Below are 24,487 nucleotides of genomic sequence, written 5' to 3' on the forward strand. Positions count from 1 at the left end.
GTTTCAAATAATTTAGCAGTTTCGTAGCGCGCTACGAAACTGCTGTAGGTGTTGTTTTTTAACGCAGACAAACAGTTTGATAAGATGATCGGAAATTTTCAAAGGAAACACCTAAGGGACATATAAGAGACCAAATGAAGCTATCACATCCATTCAGATTATGACAGGTGTACCTTTAAAAAAGTGAAATGTTTTGACTTAAGTTTAAAGTTTTTGTTATAAAGTCACTTTATTACCGGTCATTAGGGTTTGGAAAGAGTTGCATACATGGAATTTTGGCTTGCACACTTGGCTATCGATGGAGCATCCGATTCATCTGGAAACATGGTGGTGTTCTATTGTTTTTGGGTTATTAAAGAGACTTAAAGTACATGCTGCTGCATATTCGAAGTGATGGGGGACCAGAACCGAAAAGTAAGGGATATTCTCAGCCAACACGGAGCAGATTAAAGCCTTCAGTATCCAAAGCCAACATGGGGCATTAACTGCTCATCTCATGCCATCTCAGCCAAACGAAAAGGAAACCAGGTGTCAAAGCTGCAAGGAGGAATCATTCTACGAAGGAGATAGAGTTAGAGTTATAATTAAATTAGAACTCTTTAGAACTTCAGTTAGTGGTTATTGTATTAAATAGTTTGTTGCAAAGCAGATAGGTGTCATTAGTGGCAGTCATCGAGCTCCCCTCATGCTGGAGGAGGAAGCTCCAAGTAGTTAGAGTTATGTTTCTATATATAGCTGAATCATCTATGTAATGAGGGTTGGATATTTGAGAAAACAGAGTATTATTTTGGCTTGTGTAAAAACTCAGTTTCAGTAATACAATTTGCTGCTTTTCTTCTCAGGATTCATACAGTGTTTCAATGCTCAAGATATGTGGTTTTGCTTTATCCTTAATGTTTTTACAGTTGTATAAATACACAATCACTCAGAATTCACTTATGCTGCTCTGATTTCCTGTGTGTATTTGTAAACTGAGGTTTTCTATGAGATGTTGTTTTGAGTATTTAAACATCACATGCCCTGACTTCTATGCATGAGCAGTGTTATAGTTTACTGAAGTATGATTAACTCCATAAGCCCAATGGAAGTCTTTGTAATGTCTGTCCAGCCAGCTTGTTTGTTAAATTCACTTTACAAGAGTTAGCCATCTTATCAATAGTCAAAATCAATAACTTTTTTGAGAGAGCCCTCTCAGGCTAAGGAGGATAAGCCTTAGTCAAAAGATTGGTCTGAAACAGTTACACAGAGTCTACCTGATCAGCAGCCTTTCAGTGCTTGATTTTGTGATAACAAACTGCTTCATAGGGAGTCACTTTGGTGGTGGCATGATAGTTGGTGTTATACCACCATTCAGCTAGAGGCAACCACTGTACCCATAGATGTTGATTTTCTGAAGTGAAACACCTAAGGTAGGTTTCCAGACATTTGTTGACGGCCTCAGTTTGACCATCCATTTGTGGATGATAGGAAGTACTGAGTTTTAGTTGGGTGCCTTGTAGCCTGAAGAGTTCCTACCAAAATTTACTGGTGAAGATCGGGTCACGATCAGACACAATAGAAGTGGGCATGCCATGCAATTTGAAGATCTGATCCATGAAAGATTGAGCGACCAAAGTCGGTGTAAACGGGTGGGGTAGGGCACAGAAATGAGCATACTTAGAAAGTCGGTCCACAACCACCATGATGACTGACTTGTTTCCCGACTTTGGAAGACCTGTAATGAAATCCATAGAAACCTCCGTCCATATAGATGCTGGGATGGGCAATGGTTGTAATGTGCCTGGTGCTTTGACTGTCTCCCCTTTGTGGCGTTGACAGACATTGCATTCTGCTACAAAAGTAAGGATGTCCTTTTTCATGCCTGTCCAAAAAAATGATCTTCTAGTGCGAGCATATGTCTTCTGAAAGCCTGAATGTCCTACAGTGGGGGATGAGTGCAATTCTACCAAAATGCGGCTTTTGAGGGTGGATGTTGGTGATATTACGACTCTGTCCTTGTAGCAAAGAATCTCATCTTGCCACGAGTAGCCCTTGGTGGAATTTGGATCCGCCTGCAATTGAGTAATGAGTTGGGAGAGCCCGGGATGTGAAAACCATTCCCTGCGAGCCTCTTCAATCCATTCTGGAATGGGAAGGGAAATTGCGAGCAGGGTACTTTCCTCCTCAAATTGGCGAGATAATGCATCTGCTACACTATTTTTGCGCCCTTTCTTGTAAATGATCTCATAATCATATCCCAGCATTTTGGCGAGCCATTTATTTTGTTGTGGGGAGGATAGGCATTGCTCCAAAAAATATTTAAGACTGTGATGGTCTGTGCAGATTTGGAAACGTCGCCCCAGTAAGTAAGGTCGCCAGGTATCTACTGCATGTAAGATGGCCATCATTTCCTTCTCATAGGTAGATTGTCCCAGATTCCTCCCACTTAGTTGTTGGCTTGTGAAGGCCAAGGGTCGACCTTCCTGCATTAAGACTGCCCCAATACCCGTACCCGAAGCATCACATTCAATGACAAAAGATTTGGTGAAATCAGGTAGTGCTAAGACTGGAGTGGAACACATGGCATTTTTGAGAGCTATAAATGCCTGTTGTGCATCATCATTCCAGAAGAATGAATTTTTCTTGAGGAGTTGAGTGAGGGGCTTTGCAATGCGGCCATAATTGCGGACAAATTTGCGATAATAGCCTGTGAGACCCAAAAATCCTCTCAGGCTCTTCAAGGTCTTAGGTTGAGGCCAATCCTGCATTGCCTGGATCTTTTTGGGGTCCACCTTGACACCTTCACGCCCCACAATGTGGCCCAAATACTCAACTTCTTCCATGCCAAAAGAACATTTGGACATCTTAACAAATAATTTATGCTTGCGGAGCAGTTGCAAGAGCAGATCTACATGCTGAAGATGTGCGGCCCAAGTGCAACTATAGATGAGGATGTCATCGAAGAAGACAAGGACAAATTTCCTGAGATATGGTTTGAGAAGGTGGTTCATAAGGCTCTGAAAAGTAGATGGGGCATTACAAAGACCGAATGGCATGACCAGGAACTCATAATGGCCTTCATGAGTTCTGAAAGCAGTCTTTGGAATGTCAACTTCCTTCATGCGAATTTGGTGGTAGCCTGAGCGAAGATCCAACTTAGTGAAGAATTGAGCCCCATTGAGTTCATCCAACAAATCATCAACAACCGGGATGGGAAATTTATCTTTGACTGTCAACTTATTGAGGGCCCTGAAGTCTGGACACATCCGCCATTCCCCATCTTTCTTGAGCACCATGACCACTGGTGATGAATAAGGACTAATGCTGGGACGAATGACACCTGCTTCCAAAAGTTCCTTGATTATTTTTTCTATTTCATTCTTTTGGGTGAATGGATATCTGTATGGGCGCACATTTGGTGGTTGGGCCCCTGGAACCAAGGTGATGCTATGATCATGTTCCCCTCGCGAGGGTGGAAGCTCATGAGGCTTGTCAAAGACTGGTAGATGGTTATTTAAAATCTGTTGCATCTAAGGATGAATCGGCAGAGAATTAGGTTCGACGGCCTAGATGGCATTAAATTGAGCGATAACTCCATGATGGCCCTTTTTTAGCAATTTTTCCATCCTATGTGAGCTGATGATAGAGGGAGATCCCACCTGGAGTCCACGGAGGGTATATGTGGAGTTGTTCTGCTTAAAGCTCATATATAACTCCTGAAAATCCATTGTGATTGGCCCAAGAGTGCGAAGCCATTCAGCACCGAGGACAATGTCACATCCCCCCCCCATGTGTATGGCAAACATGTGGGTCTTCAACTGATAATCCCCCATTTGGAGTTTGACATTTTCACAGCGGCCTTCACATTTCATTGTTCCCCCATCCGCAATTTGGACTTGGAAGTTAGAAACTGCTCGTACAAAACAATGCATTGCTTCCGCGACTTTTTGATGGATGAAATTATGTGTACTTCCACTATCAATCAAGACTACTACTGGGCGATGTTTAATAAAACCTCTGATTTTGAGAGTTTGAGGTGAAGAAATCCCTACCAAAGCATGCAGCGAAATAACTGGTTCGTCAAGGACATTGTCCTTCTGGTTGTCTTCTTCTACCTCCTCCGGTTCCTCAAGTGGTGGGGCTTCCTCCGATGAGCTGTAATCAGTGGCATCAATTTGAAAAAATTTAGGCTCCTTGCATTTATGACCTGGGGAGTATTTTTCATCACAGTAGTAACATAATCCCTGTTTTCTTCTTTCGGCCATTTCTGCAGGTGACACCTTTTGAACCTTAAGTGTTTGAGTCGTGCTGTGAGCCTGTGGGGGGTGACCCTTGGTGGTGAAATTTGGGCGAATGGACTGGGCTGCTAACACACGTTCCACATTACGAGCTACCTTGCAAGCCTCCGACCATGTGGGAGGGTGGTGTAGTCGGACATTGGCTTGTATGGCCTCTTTAAGACCGCTGATAAAACATTCTGTATAGAACGCATCAGAGAGATCCCTAGTGCGGAAAGCTAAGGCTTCAAAGGCTGTAACATATTCATCCACTGTGCCAGTCTATCAGAGCTTAGTGAGACGACCCAAAAAAGAAGATTCCTGGTCAAAGCGCTCTGTAAGAGCTTTTTTGAAGGTGGCCCAAGTCAGAAAACTTCCATTGCAACGTTGATGCCATTCCCACCATTGCCATCTTGCATTGTCCAAGTACATGCTCCCCACCATAAGCTGAGTCTCATTATCTAAGATGTTATTCAGATTGAAATACTGCTCCATTTGTGCTATCCATGCGGCTGAGTGAGTACCATCAAATTTATGCATATCCAGCTTGGGAGGTCGCGGATGGGATTGTTGGTGGGTGCCCCAAAGGTGAAGAGAGCGGCTAGACTCACCCTCACTGTGTCCATTGCCAATATACGCCTCCTCGCGGGCTTCCTCCTTGCCTTTAAAGAGTGTGTCAGTTAGTCTGTCAAGCTGAGATTGGATGGCTTGCAAGGATTGTTCAAGTTTGTTGATCTTCTCATTGGCCATAGTTTGAGCTCTAGTTTCTACCATGCACTGATCCTATGTACTTGAAATTTGGGACCGCCCGAATTTTTTCATTGACAATTGAATGGTACCACCTTGCTCAGCTCGTCGTCCTGATTCTTATGGGCTAGATCACCAATCACGCCCTGGTATAGGAACCCCACACAACTACTCAGATCTAGTGGATCTGAGAGATCTGAATGGCTGATCGGATAGCTCTGCGCGGCGGCACCGACTGCTGCTGCGAATCTGATGGATCGGAAAGGCTGGTCTGCTAACTCGGAACTGCGGGACTGATGTCTGCTGCTGCTGCAACCCCACTTGCAAGATCTGATCTGGCAGAGATAATGCGTGATCCCAAGATAGAAAAGGGAACTATGGTCTTGAGGAGTGTCAGGTGCTACAGATCACAATATACATAACGGTCTGACAGTAGTACTCGGCCCAATGTTTCAGGGCTCTAACTAAGGAGGATCAACCGTACCCTTAGCCGTACAACCCGACTACCCTATTGTACGGGTGAGTAATCTCTTCGAGCGCTGTTCTCAGTGTACTATAGCAGCAAGACGACTGACGGTTTATCTATGGCGAGGTTTCAAAGGAGCTAGGGGGTTTCCGATATACCCAGAGGGTACTTGGAAGACAGTCCGTGCGCGGTTCTGTCTAATGCGCTACTACTCGAAGGGGTACCCACAGGGGTTACAAGGGAGTCCAACAAGCGTGACCACCTCTTGTATTTCCTGTGTGCATGCCTCCCCAAATCCGCAGGTTTATGCGCTCAACGACAGATCCCGTGGTTTAAAGACGCCGAAACACGTCTCTAGCCAAAAAAAAAATTGCTAAGAAATGGAGATCCCACCGGCCCTGGAAAGAGCTCTGATACCACTTGTTATGCTCTTAACCTGCAAGATGATACTGGAATACAGAATATGCAAAGAAATATACCCAGAACTTAGAATAGTGAGAAACAACAGCAAGTATTTTATTATTCAAAAAGCAATGTTCACTTGCCTCTTCAAGGGGGCAACCTCCAATAGAGCAGAGCTCGATTACAAAATAAGACACGATGCTCCTCGCAGGGAGTCTCTATCCTTTATATATGACTCATACATGCAATACCATGGATCAATACCATGGTTCTTATTAATACCATCTATCTAATACCATGGTCCATTTGCAACTAACTGTGGTCCCGTCATTAATTGCGGGTTAACCACTTACAATTATTAATATGGGCTTTATTGACTCCTTACTTAACTATAACTATGACTCGATCCTACTACATGAATAAGGGGGTTAGGGTGGGACCCTAACAGGCACAAACCACTCTCATGCCCTTCAACTCCTCGTTTTGTAGCATAATAACCTCTCATACTGATGTGGCCTTCATTTTTAATGCTAGAAGCTCGGCCTAAAACTAATGAAACCACTGTGTGCAACCATTTTCCAACACCTCTTGTTGGGCCTTAAATATGCCCATGTTTTCATCGTACAATACCACCATTCATAACTTGTTTTCGTGTACTTTTCACCCATTTCGTACGATAATTCCATAACTTGCGCCAAATACATATATTACACTCTATGGTTGGTTATCATTAGTTTTCTTGACTCTTCTATGATTAAAGATGAATTTTATATGATTTACTAATGACAGTTTTGCTAAGTCCATTTGTTGCAAGGTTCCATTTGCCGAAATTCTCCACAAGTCAATTAAACTAGTTGCTACAAGTAGAGTATGGGAATATCCAATTTGGGGCTTTCATATATCGGCACATTTTCGGGAAAATTTGAGAATTTTTTTTGTTGAAAATGATGTTTGAACACATCCACATGACTTGGAATGAACCCAGGTCACACATGTGGGTTTCTGGAAGCAAATCAAGAACTCTGCCCAAATTTGCAACAAATTTCAAACTGCCAACTTCCTCCTCAATTTTCGTGCAGGTGAAGGCGAATAGAGAAATTATGGAACATGGGTTTTGGTCCCAGTATAGAAAATTGACTAAACTTCAAATAGATTTCTAAAATGAATCATGGTTTGGGAGATGCAAAGAGGTATTCGAGGCAGATTTGTATAACAATCAGGTAAAACCCATATTTGTAAAATATTCAAACAACCAACTTTGGGCACGCTTTTTGAGGAGATGGAGTTGAATCAGAAAATTGAAAGACATGGGATTTGTCAAAAATATGGCCAATTAGGTTCCATATGAACAATTTACCAAAATACATTATGGTTGAGGAGATCAAGCCAACTCTTCATCACCAATTTGTGTAAAATCACAACAAACCCAAATTTTTGTGATCTCTTCCAAAATTGCAAATTCGTTTGGGAATTTAGTTTAAATGGATTTTGTATATATATTAGAGCTCAGGAAAGATGTAATGTTCTATTGTTAATATTACAGACTTTGTTTCAAAGGATTGAATATGATGTATCACTGTTCTTAAACTTTGATTTAGATCATTTTCGACATATTTGACTGTGAGTTGTGATGTTCAAGTTTTGATTTCCATTTCACTGCAATAAACTAGCTCCGTCCAGGCGTGGGAGGGCCCACCACTTCTGGAACCAAGCCAAATAGCTACCATAGATTAGGGATTATGTGATTTTGAAGAGTTAGTTTCCATCGATTTAAATTTTGTAGTGTGTAATCTTGCAATTAAACTTTGGTTTGATTCGTAGGTGTTTAATAATCGTTTGTATCGAAGGTTGACTGATCAGAAAGATTGTTTTCACAAATTGTGGTACTATAGTTCACCATCATTAAATCCATGCTCACATACTCATTTAAGAACCATACTTTGTTATCTCCATAGACAAGTGATCATGAATGCATTGGGATTACGTAATTAAGAGTGTCACTATTATGGAATGGATTTAAAGTTAAAACAATTTTTGAATATGCACGTGTTGTGTCCTGTAGATTAACCTCTGAGAGGAGTGTTTCTCATGTAGATTTGAATCTTGAACAATTGTTTCATACCTGAGTTTTGTAGTAAGGTGTTTTAAGAATAATTGGAATGGTTTCATCTTGATAAGAGAAACGTTTGATTTCGATTAGAAATAGCTTGTGTTGATGCGGTACTTAGATTAAATTGATTTCAATATTGTAATGCAATTTGATTAAATCATTTGAAACACAACTTGATTTGGGTAATTCTGTCCTGAGAAGATCATTGCAGTAGTATAAGAACATAGTAGTTGATTTCATTTCAGAATGGTTATTGCAGTAGTTTTAAATTAGAATAAGCTTTGATCATTGAGTCTTTTAATTTGAGTGTGTTAATTTAGGCAACATAGAAATATTTATTTGAAACTGTCATTTTGAAGTTTTGAAGGTGTGAACTAGATAGGATTAAGAGATAAGTTTCAATGCTTATTGATTTGTGTGATCCCGGGAATTAGATTAGTTACAATTTTGTTTGAATTGTGGTTATTTTTTGCATTAGAATAGGGTTTATTTCAACTGCAAGTGTGATTACTTTCCTACATTAGATTAATATTACTTTCTTGCATTAGATTAAGCGTGTTTATTTTATGGCATTAGATTAAGGTTACTTCATTGCATGTGTGGTTACTTTTCTGTACTAGATTAAGTTTCATTCCATTGCAAGATTGGTTACTTTCAATAGTAGAGTTCCATTTGCTTACATGTCACTTGTTTCGATTGCTTGAGATAGTGTTAGTTTAGAAGCCTTTGCATTCTGTACTTAATTCAGAAATAGGAATTTGATATTAATTTAGGTTAGATTCTCTAATCTTATGTTACCTGCGCTTGTGCCTCGAAGCTTGCGAGTCCAGGCTTGATAATTTAATGTTGGAATTATTACACATATAATTTCCCCAACACCTCAGTATCTCCCGGTGCCTCATCAAGGGTGGATATGTCTCCTGGCACCTCACCCATCTATTGTTTGCTACTATAACCAAAAAACTCAGACATAACCCCGGTCACCACCTCAATGGATGGCTCTACTGGGATATGCTCTACTGTCTCCACTAAGATGTTAACCGACATAGTCAAGAAAGTCTCCAAAATGGGTGACCTCTGTGCCATATTGGGTGTATCTACTTGCTCCCCCAATCTGGGGTAGATGGCTGCACCCCCATGACCTATGCAACTCTAGTGTCTTTTATGTAAGGAAGAGGATATATCTAGTTTGACACCTTCATCAACTAGGTCAATAATTCGCGCATATTAAATCACTCTTGAGCCATGGGTCGTTTATGGTTAAACCTATCACTGTGTATACATGCACAAATCTTCTCGGATCTAGTTGGTTGCCCCACATTTGGCCATGATCATGGCTCTGATACCACTGTAATATTCCTAATGGAAATTTACAATGATAAACAAAGGAAACATAGCAGAAACACACACAAAAACTTAGAACACATTAAACAACAAAAAATCTCCATAAACTACGCTGAGATGGTCCATTTTATTGATATAATTACTAGGTACAAAGATAAGATCAAAAAGCATGCACCTAGGCTTGTCCAAGGCAAGCTAATAATGTATAGGTGATGAAATCAATTTCTCTAACATGCAATGTAGTTGTCCCCAACAATTTCTGCACTATCCAAGTGAAAACTACACTACTGGCTGCAAACAATAACTACTAGGGCCTCCTTCGGTGCTCAGAAAATTCTAGGAAATTAACCTCGGGCTCTCCACCAATAACCCACAAAAACCCACAAAGGAATTGGCCAAATGTTGACCTCAGAATTTTGGCCCAATTTCCCCTAGCTCCTCTAGCTGTTGGTTGAGTTGGGATCCTTGTTTGACCCCTCAAATCTACCCATAAAATTCTGCCAAATTAATCTAGGCCTCTCCTCAATAAACCTAGGAAAACCCATAAAGAGTTTGTCCTAGTTTTGATGCTCCAAAATTGAGCCCAAATGCTTGGCCCTCCTCCATAAGTAGAAAATGTAACCTGTAGCAGATGTTGTGTTTGATGCTCCACAAAATGCTGGAAATCCCCCACAATTCCCTCCAAACCAACTCCAAATATCCCCAACTCTTCAAACCCCTTCACAAGTCACCTCACAAGTTGCCTCAATAAAGGACCGCGCAGTCCATGGACAAAATGACGCAAGCCCTCCTCTCAAAATTCATATGGTTGTTGTTTGATGCTTTTTGTCACTACAAATCTACCTCTTGTCCCAAAAAATTGATCAAATAGGGCCCCTACAACAATACAACCCCTCACTCCGACTCTTCTCTCCTCCAACCACTGCGTGGCTCCCTGAACTGTGTCCCAACTAACTCAAAATCCATGGTTTTAAGAATCCATGGTATTGCCTTATGGTATTCATGTGGAATATAACCTATTTAAGGGGGAATTTAAACTAGCCTAGATCCATCTTAGTTTTATGTTATGTTTAGATACACAATTCGCTGTAGAAAATGCCGACGTTGAATCCATGTACCCTGTAAAGGTAAATTTTTTGATGGATATGTTCGGGTTGGGAAATTGTTTGGATATGATGGGAGGAAATATTAAGAAAAATGTAATTATTACATTTTATCTAATATTTCTTCCTACCTCCATCCACTTTTTACTAGGCTATATTTGGTAAAATATAATACTATAATATTACATTTTACCAAATATTTCCCCTCAATAGGTCTACTTCTTATTGTAATTTTTCTTTATATTTGAAATTTATAACTAAACAAATTCAACTATAAAATTAACAGGGGTGAGGGGAAATATTGAGTAAAATGTAATATTTAGGTTAGGGTGTGGCATGAAGTACTAGGTAAAATGTAATAACATTACATTTTAATTAATATTTCCCCCCACCCTCACCACTTTTTATTGGGTGGGGTTGGTAATAAATAAATAAATATATCTATCTATCTATCTATCTATATATATATATATATATAACCGAAAAAAGAGTAGGAGATATGTATTAATCCACGCCTGTACTTGAAAAAAATCGTGATATTTACAAAATAGTTCAAGGCCACTTGAGGGTGTCATTATTTACATTCTGTTCTACCAAGCCCAAACTTTTCTTTAATAAAATTACAAAAATCTCCCTTATTACTTGACTATAGCTATAAATCCTACAGAATTGGTTCAACATATATTTACATTTGTAATTTGACATCATAAAACAAGCAAATAAAAAGACACATGGTACTCGTAACTCCTCCATTGGTGTTAGGCTGTTAAGATCTATTCCAGTATTTTCTTTGATTCCAATATTTTCTTCATCCGACATCGGGCTTTCTAGAACAACTTGAGCTGCATGTCCTCAATTTGGAGACGCAAAGCGTCAACTTCCTCTTCCAGTTGACGAATTATCTCATTTTCCCCAACTGCTTCTCCCACATTTCGAGAGTCACCTTCTGTTGTTGATGAATGCACCTTTGAATTTGTAACACCCTCCTCCCACATTTACCCAAGTAACCGACCAACTAGGGTAAACATGTGACAAGAGGCTACTATGATTGTATTCAACCTCCTAGGTGAACTTAAGGAAATGGAATCAACGTAAACACATTATACAGACCTTCCACATCAGCTACAGGACCCGTGAGAACCATCCCAACACTTATGTTAACCAACCCCTAGGTCCCAATGAGGTTTTAGACCTCTTGACCTCTGGATGCTCCCATGTTATGGAGCTGACAATGCCCAAGAGGCTCTGGACACTCTCATGACAAGGCATGCCAATGTTTAGGGACTATTTTACTCAGTGCTGTGCCAATGTCCCCGGGATTTGAGCTACATTTTCAGACCGAGAGATTAGTTCATTGCCTAAAATTGAATGACACCTTCAAAATAGAAATATAACAATGAAATAGTGATGCAAATGAAAATACTTGAACAAGCCCTTAACTAGACCCCTACTATCCATGATAGGCATTTCATCTAACATATCACAAATATGTAATCTATAGGTGTAAACAATAGATCTAAGGATAGGGGTCTTATACTGATCTGAGAATCACTAAGAGACATTAATGCCTCAACACATTAATTGCAATTTCATCCATTACGTCATAGATATATTTTTCATTCATTTACAAGTAAAAACATGATGAGATCCATACACAACTACTATCATAAAACATATACATAAATAGCATAATAGCAACATAAATACCAAGGAAATCACAACCATATGATCCACATATAAACTAGTATAATACTCATAGAAATACAAGGAGAAATAACCTCATATTGATTATGCAAAATCCAAACCCGGGATGGGACTACCATGTTCCACCCGAGCATAGAATTGTTGAGCAAAATATCTCTTCAGCCATTCACCCTCGTTCCATATTCCAATCATGAATGTGGGATCTCATAAAACACATCAATCCAAAACCATCCAGGGCTTTCAAAGGCCAACTAGCTCGACCCATCAAACAATAATTCCACCTCACGATTGGACATCACAAAACCATCATCATATTGGTCTCTATCCAAGCCTTTTAGGGCTCTAGAGCATTTTTTCCAACCAAGGCTCTAGGACTAGTAACTCAACCCACAACTTATACTAGGCTCCAGAGCATTTTTCCAACCAAGGCTCCAGGACTAGTAACTCAACCCACCTAGGGCTCCAGAGCATTTGTCCAACCAAGGCTCCAGGACTAGTAACTCAACCCAAGTTGTTACAGGGCTCCAGAGCGTTTGTCCAACCAAGGCTCTAGGAACTAGTAACTCAACCCAAGCTAAGGAAACATGAGAACCAACAAAAGAAAATGCAAGGAAATAAATCCACAATCACTATGTATATCTAGGAAATCGAAAGGCTAGGAAAATCCACTGTCAATCCAGGAAATCCTCCATGCCAGTGACATATAATGACCATTAAACCACATGCATATGCTATGCATGCCAAAACTAATGAGGAAAACATACATGCAACTAGGTACCTGGAAGCCAAACTCGCTATAGTAGCTTATCCTAATGTGCTCTTGTGCTTTCCTGCTCTTCCTTTTCCTTCTTCCTCCAAAACTCCAAGTATGCCACACCATCCAAGAGTGCTCCAAGAAAAATCTAAGTGTCCAAGAGATAGAGAGAGAGAGAATAATGAGAGAGCTCCAAAAAATAAATTGACAAAAGGTTACCCACTGATCCTCAGAATCCTTTTTATCAATAAGGTCTCTATTTTCTTCATTTTCCATTATTTTCCTTCATTTTCCTCCTCACATGCAACCTGTGACCTTTTACCTCCCTTTTGTCCTAATTTCCATTATTTTCATAAATAAATGTGCCAAAAATGCCATTTTTCCTTTGCCAATTTCCTTAGCTATTAATAAAGCAATGAACACCCACACTAGAATGTCTTGCTCGACATTCAGCTTTGAATAAGTGTTCCGTTAAACGTGATTATTAATTTTGCTTTATTAACTTTTATTACATGGAATTTTCACCGGGGCTGTTATAAAACCCTCCCCCTTGGGGGAACACCATCCTCAGTATTCAACAACACCTATAACCACAAGACCGCTGTAAGCAAAACATACTGCCCATGAAGCTTTATAACTAGCTCATTGTAGTATTTACAATGATCAACCTAATTAGAAGAAAACCAACATGAGAACATAACAAACATAACATCATAATGACATGACACCCATACAGCTTATTTGAGCTTTATAACATAGCTCATGGTGATATTTAGATCCATATACATATGTACGTATATCGAACATCACTAAACATGTACCAAAACATATAACAAAACTAATTTGCCTCAACCAGAAAACAATGAACGATACATAGCCCGAATCTGATCCACCATTTCCCATGTAGCTTTATTGGGCCCAAAGTACTTTCGTTGCACCTTAACTTGCTCAATTGATCGGTTCCGGAGCATGAGCACCTTTTTATGCAATATACACTAAGGTTTTGACTAGAATTCTCCACCTGCAATATACACCAGTCAATCACATGATCAACATCTTTAACATACTTCTTAAGTAATGACACATAAAACATCATGGAATTTCACTTTCAGAGGTAGTGCAAGTTGATAGGCTACTGGCCCAATGCTCTCAATAATACTGAAGGGTACAAAAAACCGGGGTGCTAGCTTGGCACATGATCCAATCCGCAAGGAGATTTTCTCTGTTTTGATGCACAAGTACACCTGTTCCCTAACCTGGAACTCCTTGAACAACCTGTTATGATTTGCATAGATCTTATGCCTATCCTGTGTTGCTTTTAGATTCTTTTTTATTACCTGCATTTCCTGTTCCATGTATGAAAGCATGTCTAGTCCAATCAACACCCTGTTAACTGGATCACTCCAACTAATGGGAGTATTGCAACTCTGCCCATATAGTGCCTCAAACAAATTCATCTTCAAATATTCCTCATACCCATTATTTTAAGCCAACTCTACCAGTGGAATATACTCTTCCCACTTTCGCTGCTGATGCATCACATACATCCTCAACATATCCTCCAATATCCTATTGACCCTCTTTGTTTGTCCATCAGTCTGCATATGATAAGCCGTACTAAAGGTCAACTCTGTGCCTAAAACTTCAAACAACTCCTTCCAAAACTTGGGAGTGAACTTTGCATCCCTGTCTTACACAATCTTCTTTGGAACACCATGCAATCTAACGACATCTATGATGAATACCTGTGCCACATTGCTAGCTGAGAATGCAGGCTTAGCTGGAAAGAAGTGTGCAACCTTTGTCAACTTGTCCAAAAAAACCATGATGGAATCATGTTGTCTCACTATCCTTGACAAAAATATGATAATGTCCATGGAAATGACCTCCCGTTTCCATTCTGGAATCGCAATCGGCTGTAGTAGTCTACCTGGATGTTTACACTTTGCCTTCACATGCTGACAATCGAAACACCAAACCAAATACTCTACTACATTCTTATTCAGATTTAGTGAATAATAAAATCTCTTCACTGCGGTTAATGTCTTCTGATAGCTTGGGTGACTTGAATATGGTTTCACATGAAACTCCCCCAAGATCACCTTCTTGAGCTCACTATTACCTGACACATATATCATATCTATGAATCTAACCAATCCATCTGCTGTAAGACAATAGTCTACATCTTGTGCATCTGCACCTACACCTATACCTGTACCACCACATGTACCTGTACTTGTAATACTACTTATACCTGTACCACCACCTGTACCTATAATCTGTTGCAACCTGTGCACAATCTCCATATATATGATATCCTGCTAACCTGCCTGCAAGAGCCTATCCTGTAAGTCTGTCCCATAGGAGCTCATAACTACTAAGTGATTTACCTGTATCTTCCTGCTAAGGGCGTCCGCCACCCTGTTCTCTTTACCTTTGATATACCTAATATCAAAATTGAACTCACTCATCGTGGCCAACCACGGAGCCTACCTACCATTCAATTTCGGTTGGTCAGATAAATACCGCAAACCATTGTGATCACTCATCAACACAAACCTCCTACCCAGAAGATAGTGCCTCCACATCTTCAATGCATGTATGATCACTGCCAACTCAAGATCACATGTGGGGTACTTCTGCTCGTGCTCATTCAGTTTTCATGACTCATAACATACCACCTGTCCATACCACATAAGGACTCAACCAAGTCCTTTCTTGCAAGCATCTGTGCATGCTACAAACTCTTTGTCCAGATCTACAATCTTTAACACTGGTGCATGTGTCAACAACTTCTTGAGTTGCTCAAAAATGTCCTCACACTCCTCTGTCCATTCAAACTTAACTTTTATTTGTAATGATGTGATAGGATAAGAAATCTGTGAGAAGTTCCTGATGAACCTCCTGTAATAACCTGCCAACCCCATGAAAGATCTCATCTCATCTACATTTCTAGGAGCTACCCACTCCATGATGGCCCTTATCTTTTTTGGATCTACTACAATTCCCTCCTTGGAGACAACATGTCCCAAGTAGTGTACCTCAGTCTGAAAGAAACTACACTTGCTGAGCTTAGCATACAACTGATGCTCTCTCAACAACCTCAACACTGATGCTAAATGCTCGACATGATCTTCCTCATTTTTAGAATATACAAATATGTCATCAATGAACACAATAACAAACTTATCCAAATACGGACGCAACACACTATTCACCAAGCTCATAAATGTATCTGGATCATTAGTCAAATCGAATCGAACTACAAAAAACTCATAATTCCCATACCTGGTCTAGAAAGTTGTCTTGTAAATGTCCTCCTCTTTGATGCATACCTGGTGATATCCTGATCTCAAATCAATCTTCGAGAACACTACTGCTCCCTTCAACTGATCGAACAAGTCATCAATCCTCGGTAACAAATACCTGTTCTTGATGGTCACTTTGTTCAACTGCCTGTAGTCAATGCATAATATGAGAGTACCATCTTTCTTCTTCACAAACAATACTGGTGCACCCCATGGTGATACACTTGGCCTAATGCATCCCTTTTCTAACATTTCCTTCAACTGTAGCTTCAACTCTACCAACTCAGGTGTAATCATCTTGTAAGGTGCCTTTGATGTCAGAGCTACCCTGGCACCAACTCAATAGAAAAGTCTACCTCCCTGTGAGGTGGCAACTCTGAAATGTCCTTAAGAAATACATCCTAAAACTGTTGTATAACTGGTTACCTACTCAAAACATCTGCATTCTCAACCTCCTTACCTTTGGTGACTAGAAATATGTATTGAAAATAGAACACACTCTTTCCTGTGATTGCGCTTTGCCTGCATAGCTGTCACCATCCTAACTAATGTGGGCTTCTTCTTTTCATGTAAGACTCTTGGTTCCCCATTGTCATCCAAGCACTCAATGGCCTTGTCATAACAATCCACCTTGGTTCTATGAAGGTATAACCAATCCATGCCCAACAACATACTGTATGATCCCAACAGTAATACATTCAAATGTGTTGTGGTAGGCATACCATTCAAATCAAATGCATAAGATCTTACCCAATGATGAACTCAGTTCTTTATACTTGTAGCCAACTGCACTAACCAATATTCTGCATGCAATTCTTTACTCAAATCACACTTATCCACCAAGCCAGGACTAACATAGTTATAATTAGATCCATGGTCAATCAAAATATAAATAACTTGATCACAAATATTACCATCCATCTCAATGATAGATGCCTGATGGTTTGCCTATTTTTTATCCAATGCTGCATAAATATGAGGAATGTTCTGACCAACATATCCAACAGTCTGTGCCTCCCACACACTAGATATTTGAGGCCTACCACCCTGATACTGTGGACAATCTCTCCTGCGATGATCCCCTCCACAAGTCCAACACCGCACATGCTCCTTATTTTTCTCCTTTGTTTGAAGTCCTTGTCCCCTGTCAGATGCATTGAACTTCTTAGGTGGTGCAACATTCTCTTTATTACCTGAATCTTGAGGTCTTACTCGCTTCTTGTCCCATTTTCCCTTGTTCTTTACATTACCTTTCCAGTCTGGCTTAGTCTCAGACTTTTGCTTTGATTGTTCATAGAAATTCATTAGATTTCAGATGGCCACCTCCAGTGATCTAGCCTCATCGAACTCAATCCTATATTTGAATGCCCTTAGTAATCCACGAGTGAATCTCTTAATCTTGGCCTTCTCTTCCTTGAGGTAAGGGACATACTTCAGTAGCTCCAAGAACTTGCTAGTGTACTCCTCATCTGTCATAGATCCCATCTTTATCTCATAGAATTCCTTTGCCCTATCATCAAAGTATCTCTCTGATAAGTACTTCTTCTTGAATAATTGCTCAAACTCATTCCAAGTCAAGTCCTCCTCATATATACCTCTGAAATTCTTCACGTCTTACCACCAAATGTTTGCTTTACCTTTGAGACTAAATGTAGCTATTCTGAATTTCATGTTGTCTGAGTAATCATGCAACCTGAAGAACTTCCTTATGCTAAGAAACCATGCCTCTGCATCCTGCGATTTCTTCATCTCTCCATCAAATGTAGGTGGATTTTCTTTCTTAAACTCATCCAGAAAATACCCCCTATCACTCCTCTTGTAAGGATGATAATGATGTCGATCATCATGCTTGTCAGAACCAAAACTAGAATAGTACTCGTGTCTATCACCTCTCCTATCCAGAGTATCCAACAATCTTCCATCTCTAACCGTGTCCTCTCTATCTGACCCGTGACCACCATTCAACCTACTACAATATATCCCATTAGTTTTTCCTCTTGCTCATGGCTGATCTGAAGTGGTCTCTGTCTTTGCAATTCTGACAAACTCTGAAGTATCACTGCATTTACCTTTGTAAGTTTCTTTTGTGCTTGTATGATTCGGTTATTGTCTACCTTACAACTCCTTATTTCTTCATTTAAGCTTCTCAGTGTATCTACTAAATTGGAAGAATGCTCAACACCATGCTTCTCATCTAATCCATAGGGAGAGTCTTTGTAGTCTACCATCTTGCTAGCCATTTCGATATTCTTCTTGCAAGGTATATAATGTAAGCTAAACCAAATCACAATAAACCAATGTACATTAGTATAGTTCGGGGAGGATACCTCATTTGCAAGGTCAATGAATCAGCTTGATACATGTATAACATGCTCATGACATCATATAGAAAGATAACACATAAGCTTATAACCATGTACTTGTCATTCTAGCTAGATTCCAGTCATTAATACATGACCATATCAACTACACATACCATGACCTCATGCATGAAAACAACCACCACATCACTGTGCACTTGATCACATGTGAACATTAGCATGCATAATAAATGCATAATAAACCATACACTCATGATGACACACTCCACAATAACACCATCAACTCCCCATGGAGACATCACTGCAACCATGACCCATACCATACAAATTCAACAAGCACATGGTCCTACAACACAAGAAACACATATGAAATTGACATGAATGCATGACCAACATACAACCCATCTAGTCCAAGGGGTAAACCATGCTATGATACCACTTTGTAAGATCCTCCTCCCACATCTACCCAGGTAATCAACCAACCGGGGTAAACATGTGACGAGAGGATACTATGATTGGATTCAACCTCCTAGGTGACCTTAAGGAAATGAAATCAACAAAAACACATCATAAAGATCCCTGAGAACCATCCCAACACTTCTAGTAACCAACCCCTAGGTCCCACTACGGTTTTACACCTCTTGACCTTTGGAGGCTCCCATGTTATGGGCCTAATAGGGTCCAAGAGGCTTTGGACACTCTCATGACAAGGCATGCTAATGTCTAGGGACTATTTTTCTTAGTGTTGTGCCAACGTCCCCGATATTTGAGCCACTTTTTCAAGCCTAGAGCCCAGGTCACTGCCCAAAATTGAATGACACCTTCATAACAGAAAGATAACAATGAAACAATGATGTAAATGCAAATACTTGAACAAGCCCTTGACTGGACCCCTACTATCCATGACAAGCATTTCGTTAAACATATCACAAATATGTAATCTACAAGTGTAAACAAAAAATCTAAGCATAGGGGTCTCATACTCATCTGAGAATCGCTAAGAGACATTGATGCCTCAACACATTAGCTGTAGTTTCATCCATTAGGTCATAGATACATTGTTCATTAATTTACAAGTAAAAACATGATGAGATCCATACACAACTACTATCATAAAACATATATATAACTAGCATAATAACGACATAAGTACCAAGGAAATTTGTTTGGATATGATGGGGAGAAATATTAAGAAAAATGTAATTTTATCTTTTAGGTTTCTCCGATCTTTATAATTGTCTATATTATCTTCCGGATTCATCGCATTAGGTTTGTTTAGATCGACGTTTCGAACCAGCAATGATGGTTCATCTTCAGGATATGAAAGATTAGTGGAAAACTGGTCTTATTATTCCTTTTAATAAATAGATGTAAGAGATGCATTGCCGAGAGATATTAGGGATTATTAATTTATTTATTGAATTTATATTCTATTATTTTAATTATATTTTTGTTTTAATTGTTTTACTTTATATTTTGTTGTTTTAATTATAATTTATTATTGAATTTTAATTATAAATATGATTTGTTATTGAATTGTAATCATATTTATAATTACAATTCAATAAAAAATCATATTTATAATTAAAATTCAATAATAAATTATAATTAAAACAACAAAATATATTGAATTGTAATCATATTTTTATATTCTATTATTTTAATTATATTTTTGTTTTAATTATAACAAAAATATATTCAATTAAAACAAAAATATAATTAAAATAATAGAATATAAAAATATGATTACAATTCAATATATTTTGTTGTTTTAATTATAATTTATTATTGAATTTTAATTATAAATATGATTTTTTATTGAATTGTAATTATAAATATGATTACAATTCAATAACAAATCATATTTATAATTAAAATTCAATAATAAATTATAATTAAAACAACAAAATATAAAGTAAAACAATTAAAACAAAAATATAATTAAAATAATAGAATATAAATTCAATAAATAAATTAATAAATTAATAATCCCTAATATCTGTCAGCAATGCATCTCTTACATCTATTTATTAAAAGGAATAAAAAGACCAGTTTTCCACTAATCTTTCATATCCTGAAGATGAACCACCATTGCTGGTTCGAAACGTCGATTTAAACAAACCTAATGCGATGAATCTGGAAGATAATATACACAAAAATGTAATTATTACATTTTATCTAATATTTCTTCCTACTTCCATCCACCTTTTACTAGGTTATATTTGGTAAAATATAATACTATAATATTAAATTTTACCAAATATTTTCCCTCAATAGGTCCACTTATTGTAATTTTTCTTTATATTTTAAATTTAAAACTAAACAAACTCAACTATAAAATTAACAAGGGTAAGGGGAAATATTGAGTAAAATGTAATATTTAGGCTCGGGTGTGACATTAAGTACTAGGTAAAATGTAATAATATTACATTTCAATTAGTATTTCCCCCCACCCTGAGCACATTTTATTGGGTGGGGATGGTAATATATATATATATATATATATATATATATATATATATATATATATATATATATAACCAAAAAAGGAGTAGGAGATATGCATTAATCCGCGCCTGTATGCGGCAAAAAACTATGAGATTTACAAAATAGTTCAAGGCCACTTGAGGGCATCATCATTTACATTATGTTCTACCAAGCCCAAAATTTTCTTTCACAAAATTACAAAACTATCCCTTACTACTTGACTATAGCTATAAATCCTACAGAATTGGTTCAACATATATTTACATTTGTAATTTGACATCAGAAAACAGGTAAAATAAAAAGACACATGGTACTCGTTACTCCTCCATTGGTGCTAGGCTGTTAAGATAGATTCCAATATTTTGTTCATCCGACGTTGGCTTTTCTTGACCAGCTTGAGCTGCATGTGCTCAATTTGCAGACACAGAGCGTCAACTTCCTCTTCCAGTAGACAAATTATCCCATTTTTTCCCAACTGCTTCTCCCGCATTTCGAAAAGATAGAGGCTTCTCCAAGAGATAGAGATAGAGAGAGAATAATGAGAGAGCTCCAAAAAATAAACTGACAAAAGGTTAGCCATTGATCCTCAGAAGCATTTTTATCAATGAGGCCTCTATTTTCTTCATTTTCCATTAGTTTCCTTCATTTTCATCCTCACATGCAACCTGTGACCTTTAACTCCCTTTTCTCCTAATTTCCATTATTTTCATAATAAATGTGCTAAAAATTTCATTTTGACTTTGCCATTGCCTTTGCCAATTTCCTTAGCCATTAATAGACCAATGAACACCCACACTAGGATGTCTTGCCCAACATTCAACTTGGAATAAGTGTCCCATCAACCATGGTTATTATTTTTCCTTTATTAACTTTTGTTACATGAAATTTTCACCAGGGCTATTATAGAATTATCGCCAACCCTTCTTTGATTTCCACATGCTCTTTATCACAGCGAATGCAAGCATGGTGGAACCTCCCTCGATCCTTCACATTGCGCCAATGCGCTCTGCCTGGATGAGGCTGATGGTGGCCCCATGGACCAAACACTGAGCTATCCAAGGAGTACTTATTGCATTTATGAAGACTGCACGTGACCTACTAAAGTAACCAACTTCCAATTGCAACCTATTCACACCAACAATTTCAATTACACCACCTTCTGTTTTGACCAAATTAGAAGACTCTTTCTTACCTAATTCTCCAGTGATTTTGTCCTCTGCAATGACCAATTCTTTCCCACGAATACCATCTAAAACCACCATGCAATTTACTATTACGATGTAAATTACTCATACTCTGCCACTACCTAGACTACTCAGAATTCCCTGACCCGCCTATTAGGTCCCTGAGCTAGAAACCCCCAAGACAACATAAAAAAAAATATTATGAAATAAAATCTTACTGTTACTGATCCTTATATGGAGGATGATGGACTAGATCCTGATGCAAAGCACATGAGGAGTACTCATACTGCTTAGTTCCCAATGTTCTTCCATAATTTCTCTGCTCATGGAAACAACCACCACCTTGTCCCACACCTGCGTCCCTCTCGCGAATTGACCACCTTGGACTAGATAGATTAAATTCTCCTCAAAATCCTCATTATTTCACATGGTTTCATCTCTTTTATGCCGGATTATGCAATTGATACAAGGATAAATAACCAGGCCTCCCACGCCTAAAATTCTCAATATTCCAAGTGTAGTACAAGCCCAAGGACAACAACCACATTGCATCATATGCCAACTGCCAGGGGCACCACGAGGCAGGAGGATGTGCTAAGGTTTATGAATGTTGATGGGATAGGGGCGAGGAGAGAAGGGCTGTGGGGGATGGGGAAATGGATGCCAAGGTGCCAAGGCGAAAGGAGAAGGGAGAAGAGGAGGATGCAGTGGAAGGGAGGGAAGTAGAGGGGGAAGGAAAGGGTGGAGAGCTAGAATAAGAAGGGATAAATGGGGGAGTGGGGGGGAAAGGGAGTCAAGCTAGGGGGAAGGGAAATACAAATCCATGCATTCCCTCTTATTATATCTCTTTATCCTACCATATCCACACTCAACATTTAATAGTTTGCGATTCAAAATAACCATTAGGAGATTGTGACCGATTCCACCATGTCATTCACCTTGCTTCATTCCTCTTTCATCCTACAGGCCAAATTGGCTTTCTTGTCAACTTCCTTATTATTACCTCTTAGGACATGGAAAAAATTAACTTGTTCAAAGAAAGGGATCATTCCTTGGGTTCTCTTGATGATCTGGTTTAGTTTGATGTTTTGAGTGGCTAAGTTGTATTACATATTCTTTATAAACAACATGGAATCCCTTAGGATTAGTATATCCTTGATTCCCTTTTTTTGGGCCAAAGAGAGCTGAAAGAACAACCCATAAGCCTCCGTTTGATTGTTTGTCTTCATTCCCAGGCCCAAAGCATATCTATCTTCTATGATTCCTTTAGGATTAATGAGAATCCCTCCCCCTCCTGCCACCCCAAGATTTCCTTTTGATGCTCCATCAAATTAGAGAGTCCATTTTTTTGATGATCGAATCCAATCCATCAGCCCTTCAGAAGACAATCTAAGAATCTACGAAGGACATGAAAGAGAGGCTTTTGTAGTGATTTGAGTAGCTAGGGGATAAGCCCAAGGAGCGATCCATGTTGTTTCAACTTGATCCAAAAAGGTGTCGATTGTTGGGTGATGTAGTTCCATACAAGACGAAAGGGATATTAGAGCTGTGGTACTGGCTGTCATGCGAGACATTCTGAAGATCACTTTATTCCTTGTTAGCCATATTTTCCAACATACATACTTGGGTAGAGTGATGCGGCTCATCAATAGGTAAATTATATGGGCCTTGATGCCACTCTCCAACTTATTAAAATCAACTTTTCTCACATTTCTTTACATATTTTATTATGTTTTGTTTAGTGAGGAGGGTAAAGGTGAGATGTTATGTCATGTGGCCTAGTGTGCATTAATCGTAGGATTTGGAGTAATTTTGGGTTAATTTAAGTGCAAGAACTCGAAGTAGACAAGAAAGAGGAATTTTGGGGGATTAGGTCTTCCTCCTTAACTCGTCAATCACTCGAATATTCCTCCACTAGATCTCATAAGCTCAGAGTTACAAGAAGCCATGCCCACCAAGTTCATTGGCAACCAAGCCAGTGATAGTTGAAGACAAGTCAATCTCAAGTTTGGGAGCCAAGCCTCCCTAATTTTAAGGAAGTTGTTGGTATATTCAGTTGTATAAATAAGAAGGCCTAGGGCCTTATTAGGATTCAACTTTTTATTGTAGCCAAGAGGCAATTTTGAGCTAAGATATTGTGACTGTTATTATCATGTTATTTTTGACAGTTTGGAGATAATGAAAAGGGTTTCTTTGATCCAATGCTGAGTTGAATTAGAGGGATCAAGCTCTTGGGTTAGGGCCCAATCCTAGCAGAAAAGGTTCCTCTTTTTGTACATGTATCCTTAGATTAGAATCATA

The sequence above is a fragment of the Pinus tabuliformis genome, chromosome 9, assembly GCF_031772625.1.
Source record: "Pinus tabuliformis cultivar Carrire ecotype Pingquan chromosome 9, CPIR1, whole genome shotgun sequence".
NCBI classification, from domain to species: Eukaryota; Viridiplantae; Streptophyta; class Pinopsida; order Pinales; family Pinaceae; genus Pinus; species Pinus tabuliformis.